A 14,428-nucleotide genomic window follows, 5' to 3' on the forward strand; every position below is an offset into this window, starting at 1 on the left:
TTCGTATATCGCGAGTTGTCCCAATTTTCTGGTCCCTGAACCAGCAATTGGGACGACATCCGAAGGCCATGCCTCCCGTGAGGACACCTTGTAGTATAACCAACTCGCAGCGCGTGTGATAACGGAAAATCACGCAAAAGTACTACTATCAGCACCGAAGCCAACCTTAAACAGCGGCTCGCCAGATTAGCAACGTAGCGTGTCAACAACTCGTAGAAATCTCAGAACCAATCTGACCTACGAGTTTTTATCGGCACTGTTCGCGTGGCGCTGCTGATGTTACGTACCGATTGCGCAATCCAAGGCTCCACTCAATTAGTTGCACTGTTCGAGGCTGGTTGATCCAATATTATAGACAAAACGTATCCGTAAACGTTGCGTTGAGCGACCGCCGCCATTTTCCAAAACAGACCGCGAAATACTCTCGGCGCAATTTCGACGGAAAAATCGCAGCGATTGCAGCGCGCTGCGACCAACCGGTTGGTCGCAGCCGAAAATCGCAGAATCGCCCTGCGACTGCGATTTTCGTCGCATGCGACGGAAATCGCAAGTTCCGGTGCGATATCGCAGTGCAAATCGCACCATGTGAAACGGCCTTAAAACTGTTAGGTACACTCACCTTCACTGCGAGACGCCATCTGACAATCGGTAGCTTGGAATGGCTTGGCTAATAGACTGTCTCAGAACGGAAGCGCATAGGTGAAAGAGTTGGTGAAAGTTTGCTATTTTTTATAGCGGCGAGCGGCGAACTGCGTGCCGCGGCGGATATTGCAAAATATATAGGCAACGTCTCCTGTGCCGCAGTGCACTCTAGACGAGTCCACACAGACACGGCTCCAGCAACGCACGGAAGTGACGTCACTTTAATAAATTAAACTAAAAACAAGCGAAATATATAAAATCTTACTAGACAATGCGTTGAACTTACATCGATATGAAAGAAAGTTGTCTTACGCATTAATTAATATACACATTTTGATTAAGGACATCATCGCAAAATGTTTTCAACCATACTAGTCATGGGTTCCTGTATAATAATAGTTAGCGTTCAGTATTACAAGACAGCAAAAATATATTAGCTATTAGGTGCCTGCAGAGAAAGAAAGCAATTTTATTGACCATCTTGCGCGCTGTATTCCCCGCGCGGCACCCGAGAGCCCTAGGGAACAGGCACGCTTCTCCCCCGTTTCCTCTCAGGCGCAAGTCACTTGGCGAGCGTGTGTGCAGCAGACGACAACAAGCGCTGCAAGCGTACACTACATGTCGACGTTTACACAGCCGCATGCTGTGTTTACAGCATTCACCGAACGCCGCAATATAGACTTACATACAGTGTGACGGATACGTGAAACTGCAGCCCTTGCACTGTCACTCGAATGTTACCTCAAAGGGTCGGGTCCATATTGGCTAGCTGTCTACCTTAGGAAAATTAAGTCTGTCACCGCGAGTCGTTTGCGAGATCGAAGCAACCAGTGAAGCTATTCTTGTGTAGTATGATCATCCACTGGCCTCTTGACACCACGTTTGCTGCAGCGCTGTGCGTCTTATTGCCATCATAGCTGCGCAAACATTACTGACTCGGACCGCGGAGAAACCGATGCGGCAGCCACCATTGCGCACGCACTGCACCACAGCTCAGAAGCTTTATTTTCCCGTGTCCCCGGGATTAGCCGCGTCCTCGTGCGTATCGTTCAGTAAAATGAGCCGATTCTCGATAGAGTAATAGTAAACTGGGCCGATCCCGGAGATCTTGAAAATGCATTCAAAACTGTACTGAAAGGTGACTCAGTCGTTGGTCTTCTTTGGTGGTCTTGAAAGGCTAAAACGAAAACGAAGCCGCGCTTTGCCATTGGCAAATTATCAATTAAGGGAACACATTATGAGGCCAGGCAAAGAATTCACCTGGGAGGGTGGGAGCTGCAAATTTTGAACATGTTTCCTAGTAATGCACATTATAAGATTCTTTTATATGAAATGGCTGAACAAAAACAACTCAACTGCAAGTATGTTCCACAATGCCATTATCATTATGAGCTTAAAGCTTTCTTAAATTTCTGTAATAAATCTGCCCCTTGATCGAACTTGATCTAATTATAAATATACACGAGATATTAAAACACTTGCACCCTGAAACACTATAATGATCCTTTAAATTATAACAAAATCTGTCATTGCGCCCGGCATCTTCGTACTGCATTAAAAAAAAAAGCCATTGTAATTGCTCTTCTCAAGGAAGCAAGGGATCCATCTTCGGCAGCTAGCTACATGGCTGTGGTACTATACTATAGCTGTCTATGCATTTCTAGAAATTAAGCTACTTAATCCTTAATCAATGCGGCTTTAGGGAGGGCAAGTTGACGATCAACCACAATTGGTATACACTGAGCCCATCAGATTCTCTCTATCTACATTCCGATATGGAAAAAGCTTGTACGTGACAACTTTGCGCTGTGGCATCTTGTGAGACTTACCAGAAATGGGCATCTGTGACATGCTGAGCATAGCAAAACTATGTGAGCCCATCTCACCCCGATATTATATTTTCCATCACCTACAAGGCTGTAACACCCAACTCACTACTATTTGAATTGCAAACCTCACACGATGCCATCAAGTCCATCAGTACAGCACCCAACATCACAACAGTGCAAATCACTCTTTGATCACTTACGACAAAAGACTCAATGGGCACGTTAAGTTAGCACGCTCCGAACTCCAAAGGAGCACGTTCGAGTGCGCTCGAGTGCAACGCCTTCGGAGCTTAACTTAATGTCATTTTTCCGGAAGCCGTGCAGGCGCGCTCTCTCGCGCACCGTTTCCAGGGTGGAGCGCGTAGAGCGCGCTCCGTGATTACCCACCGGAAGTCGCATTTTAGCTGTTAAGTTTAAAAGAGCGCACTCTGTTTGCTAGAGCGCGCTCGAGCGCCTTAACTTAACGTGGCCAATTACTTACTGCAGTGAAGCACCTCAAATAAGTTACAATTAAGAATGCTACAAATCTGTCAATAAATCTACAGACTCTACAACTCCTCACATCTCATTATTGAGGTGCACTGAGTACAAGGGCATAGATGGAATTGGTTCAACCACTTGGGCAGACCAATTGGCTCAATCACCTGCCTCATATGTGACACCTAGCTGTATTCCTTCCATTTGATCGCCATGCTCTCCACTACGCACTGAAATCTAACCTCTGGTGGTACACATATCATCATCATCATCAGCCTATATTTTATGTCCACTGCAGGACGAAGGCCTCTCCCTGCGATCTCCAATTACCCCTGTCTTGCGCTAGCGTATTCCAACTTGCGCCTGCAAATTTCCTAACTTCATCATCCCGTCTGGTTTTCTGCCAACCTCGACTGCGCTTCCCTTCTCTTGGTATCCATTCTGTAACCCTAATGGTCCACCTGTTATCCATCCTACGCATTACATGGCCTGCCCAGCTCCATTTCTTCCGCTTAATGTCAACTAGAATATCGGCTATCCCCGTTTGTTCTCTGATCCACACCGCTCTCTTCCTGTCTCTTAACGTTAGTCCTAAGATTTTTCGTTCCATCGCTCTTTGTGTGGTTCTTAACTTGTTCTCGAGCTTCTTTGTTAACCTCCAAGTTTCTGCCCCATATGTTAGCACCGGTAGAATGCAATGATTGTACACTTTTCTTTTCAACGACAGTGGTAAGCTCCCAGTCAGGATTTGGTAATGCCTGCCGTATGCACTCCAACCCAATTTTATTCTTCTGTAAATTTCTTTCTCGTGATCAGGGTCCCCTGTGAGTAATTGACCTAGATAAACGTACTCCTTTACAGACTCTAGAGGCTGACTGGTGATCCTGAATTCTTGTTCCCTTCCCAGGCTATTGAACATTATCTTTGTCTTCTTCATATTCATCTTCAACCCAATTCTTACACTTTCTCGATTAAGGTCCTCAATCATGTGTTGTAATTCGTCTCCATTGTTGCTGAATAGGACAATGTCATCTGCAAACCGAAGGTTGCTGAAATATTCGCCGTTGATCCTCACTCCTAAGCCTTAATTCCCAGTCTAAGAGCTTGAATACTTCTTCTAAGCATGCAGTGAATAGCATTGGAGAGATTGTGTCTCCTTGCCTGACCCCTTTCTTGATAGGTAACTTTCTACTTTTCTTGTGGAGAACCAAGGTAGCTGTGGAATCCTTGTAGATGTTTGCAAAGATATTCACGTATGCCTCCTGTACTCAATGATTACGCAATGCCTCTATGACTGCTGGTATCTCTACTGTCGGAGTCATGAGGGAGGTAGTGGCCGAATACTGCACCAGGGAGGCCAATTCCTGTTCTGGTGAGGGAGTGACTTTGATGAAGCTTAGTGGGCCTGCCTAGTTTGGTTGCACCTGAATTAGTATAGCCCCACTAGCTCTCGGCAATATTTTTTTTTTGCCAAGTTTCTGCCCCATATCAGAGAATAAACGGGGATAGCCGATATTCTAGTTGACATCAAGCGCAAGAAATGAAGCTGGGCAGGCCATGTAATGCGTAGGATGGATAACCGGTGGACCATTAGGGTTACAGAATGGATACCAAGAGAAGGGAAGCGGAGTCGAGGTCGGCAGAAAACCAGATGGGTTGACTAAGTCAGGAAATTTGCAGGCGCAAGTTGGAATGCGCTAGCGCAAGACAGTGGTAATTGGAGATCGCAGGGAGAGGCCTTCGTCCTGCAGTGGACATAAAATATAGAATGATGATGATGACGATGATGATGATGATGATGATGATGATACATCTGGTATATATATATATCTATATGTATATATATATAGCACATGTGTATACATGTATGATTTGTTGTTGCCGAATATTCTGTAAGGGGGCTGCGGGCCTCGTCAAGCTGCCTCTACTGCAGCAGCTTTTACTTACAGCCTCCTCCACCAAGTTGATGGAAATAAAGTTATTATTATTTTAAACTCGCCGTAAAAATCACTGTTGTTCCACTTATTTTTTTACCAAAATGCTGTTTCATACATTGAAGCACTAAAGTAACTGGAATGCCCATGTATTTCGTCCCACACTTTGGGAAATAATATCTCGAAACTTCTGTAATCCTGGATATTCATTTCAAGTGGATGCGTCTTGCAAACTCACCGGCTACCATTCGTAAATTGAAATATGTGTCGTAAAGTATTTAACTAAGAACTTCATTAGTCAATTTTTGTTAATTAGTTGAATATGTGTTTCAATTTCTCGTGCTACTATTATGTCTGCCTCTTCGAATAACCCAGCTCAATGATAAGAATGATGCTACCTGCCACAGGTGATCTTTAAAAATTCCTTAAAACTTAATGTGGAACATCCGTGTGTATATATATATACATATACATACATATATATACATTGTCTTATGTATAAGACAATTCCTATAGGAGTTCCCTTTTCCTTGTCCCGAGGCAACAGTAAACAAGAAGAAAAACAAATTTAAAAAGTATATTCACAAAGCCACATGATAACAAAACAATGACAGAGCATGGTAGAATAGACGTGTAAAAACCAAAGAAGGGACAAAAGTAAAAAAGTAACAACCAATAACTTCACTCTCGCACACACGTCATCTAGATAATCACATTACTTGGTCACGAAGGTTGCAGAATAAGCCTGACTAATACATTTGTTTATTTCGCTCATTAATTTGTTACAATGACCGGTTTTAGGAATGAAAGAAGTCACAGAACCGTCTATAGCACGTTCGGTGTTTATTGGAACAGTAAAAGACTGAAGAAGAAGAAAGGCATGCGCGAGGAGCATTAGTCTTCTTCATATAAATCTCCAACAACGGGAAAGCATAAGTGTGTGATTGAGCATGGGGTTACGACAGCCACTTGAGTGACAGTGACTGGCCAAATGCTAAGGTGGTTGAGCTGAAGAGAAGGAGCGGTGGTGCTCCTGTACTCTCATGTTAGACCTCACCACAAGATAACACGATCAGGCATACCACGTCTAGTTAGCAGCATATACACTTGGACGCATGTTTTGTTTGGCAACCATACTGTGCTTTTTTTTTGTTTACCTTTTACACTTAGTGCAGCCTCATCCCATTGAAAGACAAGCAAGGTGGCTGGAATTTGGAATGTGTAGATTAAAAATAGGTGGCATGTACACATTCTTACCTTCTGATGAGCAGTGAGCCATTAACATATGCAACAAGTGTGGAGGGACTACCTGTTCTCCATGTGTTCACAGAAGGTCTATCCATAAAACAACATAACAACAATGTATTTTTTCTATTGCAGACATTGTACTTTTGTTTTTATTTATTTATTTGACAAATACTGTCAGCCTTGCATAGGCTGTGACAGGAAGTGGGATATAAAGTGTACCTGTGTACACAGCCCTTTTCCTCGGCAACAATCTGCTTTTCAATAACAAAAGTGTCATGTACTTTTTTCAATTATGTAGGTATGCAGATATATATAGTGTCTTCAAAGTCTTAAATCATAGCATTGCCTCCAGTTGGAGGCTTAAGCTGCAATGCTGCAGTACACATGGAGCACTGGCTTCCAGACCCTTGTGTGTAAGGGCTATGGCAAGGCCCAGAGTACTTGGTAAAAGACCACACCAGTTCAAATGTTTGTTCCCATCTCCTCATGCATTTTAGTAAACACAAACATCACTTATAGGATTGTAATTTTGTCTATATATCTTTTAGGCTCTTATACAGCTAGTAATTTTAGGCCTGTATACAGCCAATATTTATTATTCACAGCAATCCATATTTAATTATTGTATGTATCATGAAACATTCATGGCACTCTTTTGTCATTCCAGGCCCTTGTGCTATTAAACATCAGAAATAATAACCCTGATTTATTCACAACTCTTCAAAGCTGTGAAGTTCCATGGCTAGTTGTGTGATAGCCGAAAGGTCTTTCCTGAAACCATTATGTTGAATAAAGTAGAAGGAATGTTGTCAGTCAAAAGCTATGGAGAAGTATGTGAACGTAACCTAAGGTTTGAATCGTTTACTAGAAGAACACGCAAGAGATTTTTGGTGATTATTAAGGCAGCCCTGAGTTTCCTTTTTAGTGCTCAGGTACCACACGTGCCACCTGGCACATGGAGCTGAAGTCTTAGTTTTCATATTAAGTAGCATGGAGATGTTGGACAATGACAATTTTAACTTCATCAATACATGAGACAGGTTTGTGACCAAGATTTTCAAAGAAAGAAAAAAAAAATTGTCTGCATTCCGGCATGCTTAGCTGCAAACGTCTAAAAGTGTAAACGTGGTACTGCCATATCAGTTTACAGCACACATGTTAATGATGGCTGAGGCGTTACTATTAAAATAAAGCTTTACATGTTGCCTTAGATATCATATTGTCACGTAGTAGTGACGCTGAAGAAAACAGTCGTAAAACTGTGTACGACGAAACTGGTTGTTTATTGGGCGAACCTGTGCCCACAAAAGCAAGGTACACTCAGAGCACAACGATAGCGGCGAACACCATCGGCGATCGTCGAAAATCTGATCAGCGGCGCGACGCGTCGGCTTTTATACCTGAGTCATCGAAGGTTCCAGATTAATCTCTGATGCCCGCGTGTCTTCCAGAAAGTTCTAGACAATTCGCGTCGGTCACACAATCAGATAACATAAGCGTCGGTGAAAACAGGCAACGAAAAGAAGCATCGATAACGTTCAGAAGCTTCCGATGCAGGCGCGTCCTGCGCTCGAGCGATAACGTTTAACACTTGTTAGCTGGGGTCACCGGTGAAAGGTAAACATGTATACGTGTCAATATGCACCTTATAAGTATGCAGCACTTCCCTGTGAAAATTGTTTTAAGAAAGCACGATACCTTCCACCCATCAATTGAAGCAAAATAAGTAGCCTCAAGGCAGCTATTGTATGCTAAAATAGCTTCACTGATCAGGGAACACACTGGTTTACTCGTGCAGGTACTAATGCAGCCTATACTTTCTAATAAAGCATACCCCATAGCAGCTGACAACCTTGCCTAACTTCTTTCTTTTCTCATCACAATGACATCATATATGAACCTAGAATATTCTTACAGTAATAAATGAGAGCCCAAAAGTACACACTAGCCTGCCCATAGTTTCCTTGTCTGAATTTTTCTTCTTTTCTGTTCTGTTTAGAATATTTGCCAACTTTCCTAGGTAATTTAGTGTGGCAGGATCTCATAGTCTGCATAATTAGTGTCTCTCAGTTTTGCATTATGCCTTTTCTTTGTGTCAAATGGACGGGTGTGCGCAGAAAAAGGAAAAACAATTTTTAAGTTCCATATTTGTGTTAAGCTGGGCATGCAATTTAAGTATCTGGATTGAGATAAGGCAGGATTCAGTCCATTATTGCCCTCACTTCTCGGATGGTGACATCCAGTCTAGCCCATTGCTGAGCACACAGTCACTGAAACTGTGCTTGATAGGCGATACATATGGCCAAATGACAAAAGTTGTGATTTGGTGTGTCACCTCAATGCGAGCCCCACCACTATTTGGCTCAATTCCGCATACTAAGTGCAAGGCCGATGACATCAAGACTGGCTTAGGCCAGTTCGAGCCTGAACCTGAATGATGTATTTCAAGGCTAAAGAGAGGTAACTTTTTTGTTTTTATTATGACTGATGGGTTGATTCCTAGCTCAAAGTCAATTTCAAAGACTGACCTTAGTTTTCCCTGTCTTAATTGTTAGTAACATGAATTTAGCAGGACTTTCCTATTGATAGTTGGGAACCAACAGTGTGTACATATATTCAGTGAGTACAACAAGAGCATTTTGTAGCTGTTTACATTGCATATCAAGATTCTCATACGTTGGTCAGATTGTCATGTCATCAGCTTAGATCAAAAACTCGGTGCTTGTGATGTAGCCTCCATGCAGGACGAATGATGAACAGCAAGGGGGCAAGAACAGAGCCATGAGGCACACTGTGGTTTAAAGTACAGTTAGGATCCAATATGAAAACAATCCACATGTGCAGAAATTGTTAACTCTCAGACACAAAAATGTGTACCATTTTTGTCGCCTGCTGTGGTAGACAAAAGTCTTCCATGTTTCAAAAATTACCTAGATTATGTTCCGCATTATTGTATGCATTAGTTTTATCAATTGCCACCACCGTCCACAACTAGTAGCTGTGAGGGAAGACAAGCAGGGCACCATCTGGCATGACAGACAGGCCATCCTTTGTGCCTAAGCACAAAGGAAAACACACTTGTCTAGAACACACTCCTGAGGGCCAAAGCAGCTACCAAAGGATAAACTGACCGCCCGGTGGAGAGAAATCAATGGAAGCTGTAAATTTAGTCACGTAACCTCACATATACAGCCAATCTTAGATTTCATAATAGGAGTGTGCGAATATTCAAAATTTCGATTATGGATCAAATAGTCTTTGTTATTCAATTCGTATTCGATTCGAGAATTCAACATTTGAAGTTGTCGAATAGTGTATTTGTTTTCTTCAAATACTATAAGGGATAACAACAGTTCTTGAAGGAGAAGGACTGATATAAATGGAGACTCGTTGAATGATTCTGGTGCAGGAGAACGGTGGTTGTTGTGCAGATGATCCAGTTTGTGAACAAAGATATGAAGGAGGTCATTTGTGCTATATAGTTGTGTAAGCATGTCTTGCCTTGGGCAGACTTTGCATTTGATGTGTCTAATTATACAAACAATTTATTGTTTGGTCAATCTCACCATATGTTTGGATTCCTTCAAAATTATATGCGGGACTGCAGTATTGTCCTTAGCTCCTTCAATGAGCTATATACTCTACTATAGTCTACTACATGTGTTTGGGACATGCTGTTAATTTTTTTATTAGTGTCACCGTGCACCTGATATGATCGTACTTTCCCTTGTTTCTCATTTACAAGCTTATCAGTTGACCTGACATCTAGTTGTTAACGGCATTACACGCATCCAATAATGCTACCAAGCTTTTTGTTGCCGAACAGACTCTACTGCATTTTTCATTTCACAATTTTAGAAATAGGGAATATTCACTATTTGATTCGATATTCAGAGCTAATTTTTCTTGAATATTTGTATCGATTTGATATTTAATATTGAAACTGCAACAATGAAAAGCTAAGGTTTCAGTGCATGAGTGCACTGTCACTTATCATCATTGAATGCATGGGGCTTATGAACTATGTGCATAATTCATGGCCTTGCAGACGCGACGAAGGGAAGAAAGGAGCCCCCGCTCTAGGTCAGCAACACCAAAACATCTCGTCCCCTTTCCCCCCCCCCCGCCCCTCGTCAACGCATTCCCAACATCGGACAACCCAGCCGACCAGTGACGCCGAAGCCCCCCCCCCCCCGCCACCCCTTTCGTCTGTCAAGAACAGGCGCCCCGTCAAGTGTCTCCCCACCTGACGCTCTCTCCCCCTTCCTCTCCTTTCTTACTATGGATCTTTTAAAGCGGCACACCGCCACCTCCAAAGAATACCCCCTGAAGAAGGAGCCGAATTGGTTCCGAAACGTCGGGCTAGTAAATTTCCTTATGTGGTTGGAGTCAATCTCGAAGTCTTAATCAATTTTCCTAACCAGACAGGTAATTCTGTCGAAATGTTTAGCTTCATAACTTCTCTGCTTATATTATAAGCAAAAAATGTGCAGTAGGACTGCTTGGAGGCAGGGAGCAGTTGGAGAGGTGGAGCTTGCTTGACATCAGCATTGGGGGCACCCAGATGATGGTGATTTGTGACATCAAGCTTGGGTATAAAACTGTTTGTGTCTTATTTTTTTCTCCGCAATGGCTCCGGCGAAGTGACAGAGGGGCGTTGCGCCAAGAAGGCTGCAGCAGAGAGAGCTCGCAGTGCTTTGCATACTTGGGAACAAAGGGAGCGACAGACTGTAAGGAGTTGAGGGATATGTCTTAATTTTGACAGCTGTCTTTAGCATACATGCTATTATCTGCAAGTTGCATATATCTACTAGGGGCTCCTTGAAATTTCCCGTTTTTTTTTGTGCAGCTGTGAATTGTGGCAGTAAGGCATAGAATATTTTCATTCGTCTCATGAATAAAATAATTTTTTATCGATTCACTATTTCTTTTTGTATTTTAACTATAGCACACTGGCTTTAGAACCCTTCAGTGCTGCAGTGAAGTGTGTAAATGTTGATATACGTAATATCGCACTGCTCAGCAATTCTTTCGTTCCAAACAGCTATGCACAGACTTTTGTGCAAAGAGAGAATGAATGTTTGCGTTCACGAACTGTGCTTGGGGTGCTGCCGATGTTTTTATTAAATTTACTAACACCTTAGCTACTTCTGCTGCAAGATTTATGGCAACGCTTGCGTAGTGTTGTGAAGCTTGACGGAGTTGTAACGACATCACATGGTCTGCCCGAAAAAGACACGTTGAAGTTGAAGTTTGAAGTTGAAATTTATTTCTTTCTTTGTTACAGAAGGAGAACAAGAGGTAAAGGCCATGTGGCCTGACAGAGGCTCCTAAGCGCGTTCGGCAAACATATTCAAAGCAAATACAGCACAAAAAATGAGTGAGTACAATGTAGAAAATACAAAATAAACGAGATAAATTTATACAATTATTACATGAATATACATTCTATGCTTGAAAAATTATTGGTATGTACTTTCACATTACAGTGCAGGTAGAAACATACATATACAGTGCATAACAAAATGTTAGTGCAAGAGCATTTTATTTATAATGAATTTGAGAATGTAAGAGAAAGGTTTTTTTACATTCTTTAAAATGGGCTGCAAAAATCAATTCTTTGTTCAATGATGTTTAGTAGCTTAGGTATTTGATAGTTCAGATCCTGACGTCCATAGTTTGTACGCGTAAATGGTGTTCTGATTTTATTGTGTAATGGGTATAGAGGAGGAGAAATGGGTAGGCTGACAACATGGAGTCTGTGTTTTTTTATATGTAATCTAGAAAACTTGATTTGCTTGGATCAATAAATGTTTGTTAAAAATATTCAGTGTGGGTAAGTCTCGCAGCTCACCATGGTAGTTTTCAAAAATTCGGACTACTCATTTTTGCAAGTTTAGTAACTTCTCATACTTTTTTGCTGTCGTTCCCCATATCAAGGTACAATAAGTTTGCTTCGAGTAACAAAGGGCATAATACATTGCTTTCTTTAGCCATAATGGTATTATATCACCAATTTTATACATACAGCCTACTACTTTACTAAGATCGTTGCTCAGCTTGTGACATGATTGCCCCAGGCGAAGTTCTCCTGAAACCATACCCCCAAAAACTTTTGCGTTGTTACTTGTTCAAGCCTCTTTGCTTCAAATATAACATTGATATTAACAGGCAATGGCTTATTTATTGGTTTAAATATGATATATATTTAGTTTTGTTGACATTCAATTGAAGTTTGTTTATGTACAGCCATTCAGATAATAAATTCAAGTAATCATTCATTTCTTTTTCTATGCATTGCAGGGAATAATTTGCAAAGAAACGATTGGGGTCATCCGCATACATTATGATATTAGGTGAGGAAGAAATGCTTGGAAGGTCATTAGAATAAAGGTTAAATAATGCAGGACCAAGTATGGATCCCTGTGGTACGCCAGTCTGTATTTTGAGAAGTGAGGAAGTCGCCTGATTAATTGAAACACACTGATAATAATGAATGAATGAATGAATGAATGGTTTTTATTTCTTTTCACATTGAAAAAGAGGAGACAGGACTAAAAGCTGAGGTACAGCTTGACGAGGGTCCCGCCCCCTTATACGTTGACAGCAGAGCACTGCAGAAACATCACGAAAAATGCAACCTTGCAACAAAGAATATTGGAACAAAATGCACTTTCAACAAAAATAAAATCTAGTATAAAATTCACAAAGACATATATACTTATACACATAGAATTTCGCATTTATACCTATATACACGCATGCAGATACAGACCATATGCACCAGCAATGCACACAGATCTATATACATGTATGTACAGGTGTGCTATCACGCACTCATGACTGCAATATGTAAACAAAACTTTATGACATACTAGTCTATTTGGCATAACTGACTGAATAGTCTTATTTCGTTATTGAAATTGCATAAAGGATCAAAGTCTTCCTGTGCGAGTTGATTAAGTAGAATGGGTACTGTAAGTGGTAATGATTGTTTATCGTAATTGGTCCGAGGTGTGCGGACGTGCCATTCCTCTTTATGCCTAGTATCACGGATGCTACGGTTTGCTTTTAAATCGGCCATAAAACACAATAAATTTATTAGGCTTCAAATATGACCTGTAGCTCAAAAGTAAAGGATAGTTGTATAAAAAGAATGCAGGCAAGATTTCAAATTTTGAGAACAGATTTGTCATATAAAATAAACGAGGGACATTGGCAATGTATCGCACTGCTCTTTTCTGAGCAAATGCAATTTCATAAGGTTACCTTGCTAGTAGTGCCCAAACGAGGTTACAGTATTGCAGAACTGACAATACTAAAGTATTATAAAGTAAAATTTAATTTTAACAGGAAGAAGGATTCAATCGACCTATTGTCCCTACAGCAGATGATAGCTTTTACTTACATGTTCTACGTGATCATTCCAACTTAAATTCTTTAGCGAATGTTACCCTAAGACAGAGACCGTGTTAACAATTTCTAATTGATCCGTACCTATTTTCATGTTTATTGAACTTCATAATTTTCTGCCTCTTTGCATATAGACAACAACTTTTGTCTTGCTGGCAATTTATTCGCAGACAGGTTGCATCAGCCCAATCTTTAATTCTCTTAACGCTCTGTTCCCCTGAAGCTGTAGTTCAGTCTCTGACGTAGCAGTAATAAACATTGCTGTATCATCAGCATAAGAAATAAACTTTTGCCCGTACTGAACTTGCTGGCATATCAGTTTACAAACATTATGAACAGGAGTGTCCAAGGATGCTTCCCTGCGGAACTCCAACTCTTACAGCTCGAAGACTGGACTTTTCTCTTTCCAACTCGACATATTGTGCTCGATGCAGTAAATAAGATTCAAAGAGCTCCAAGGCGATACCACGGATACCATAAGCTAGCAGCTTAGCGAGTAAAATTTTATGATTTACAAGATCGAATGCTTTAGAAAAATCTATGTATATTCCCATAAGTAATATTTTATCGGTGAATGCCTGTAGAATTGTTTCTTTATGAATTAAAAGAGCTGTTTCGGTGGAACGATGCTTCCTAAAGCCATGTTGGAAATCGCCTAACAAATTATTTTGTCAAGATATGATACTATTCTAGCATGAATGATTTTTTTCAATGCCTTTTGAAAATACTGGTAGGATCGAAATTGGACGATAATTGCCCAGCAAGTTTTTGTCGCCTTTTTTAAACACAGGCTGCACTCGAGCAATTTGCATGTCTTTCGGAAATTGACCAGATGATAGAATCAAGTTGTAATTGTGAGTAAGGACAGGACAAATGATGTCAAGG

This window comes from Dermacentor silvarum, chromosome 9 (genome assembly GCF_013339745.2).
Source record: "Dermacentor silvarum isolate Dsil-2018 chromosome 9, BIME_Dsil_1.4, whole genome shotgun sequence".
NCBI classification, from domain to species: Eukaryota; Metazoa; Arthropoda; class Arachnida; order Ixodida; family Ixodidae; genus Dermacentor; species Dermacentor silvarum.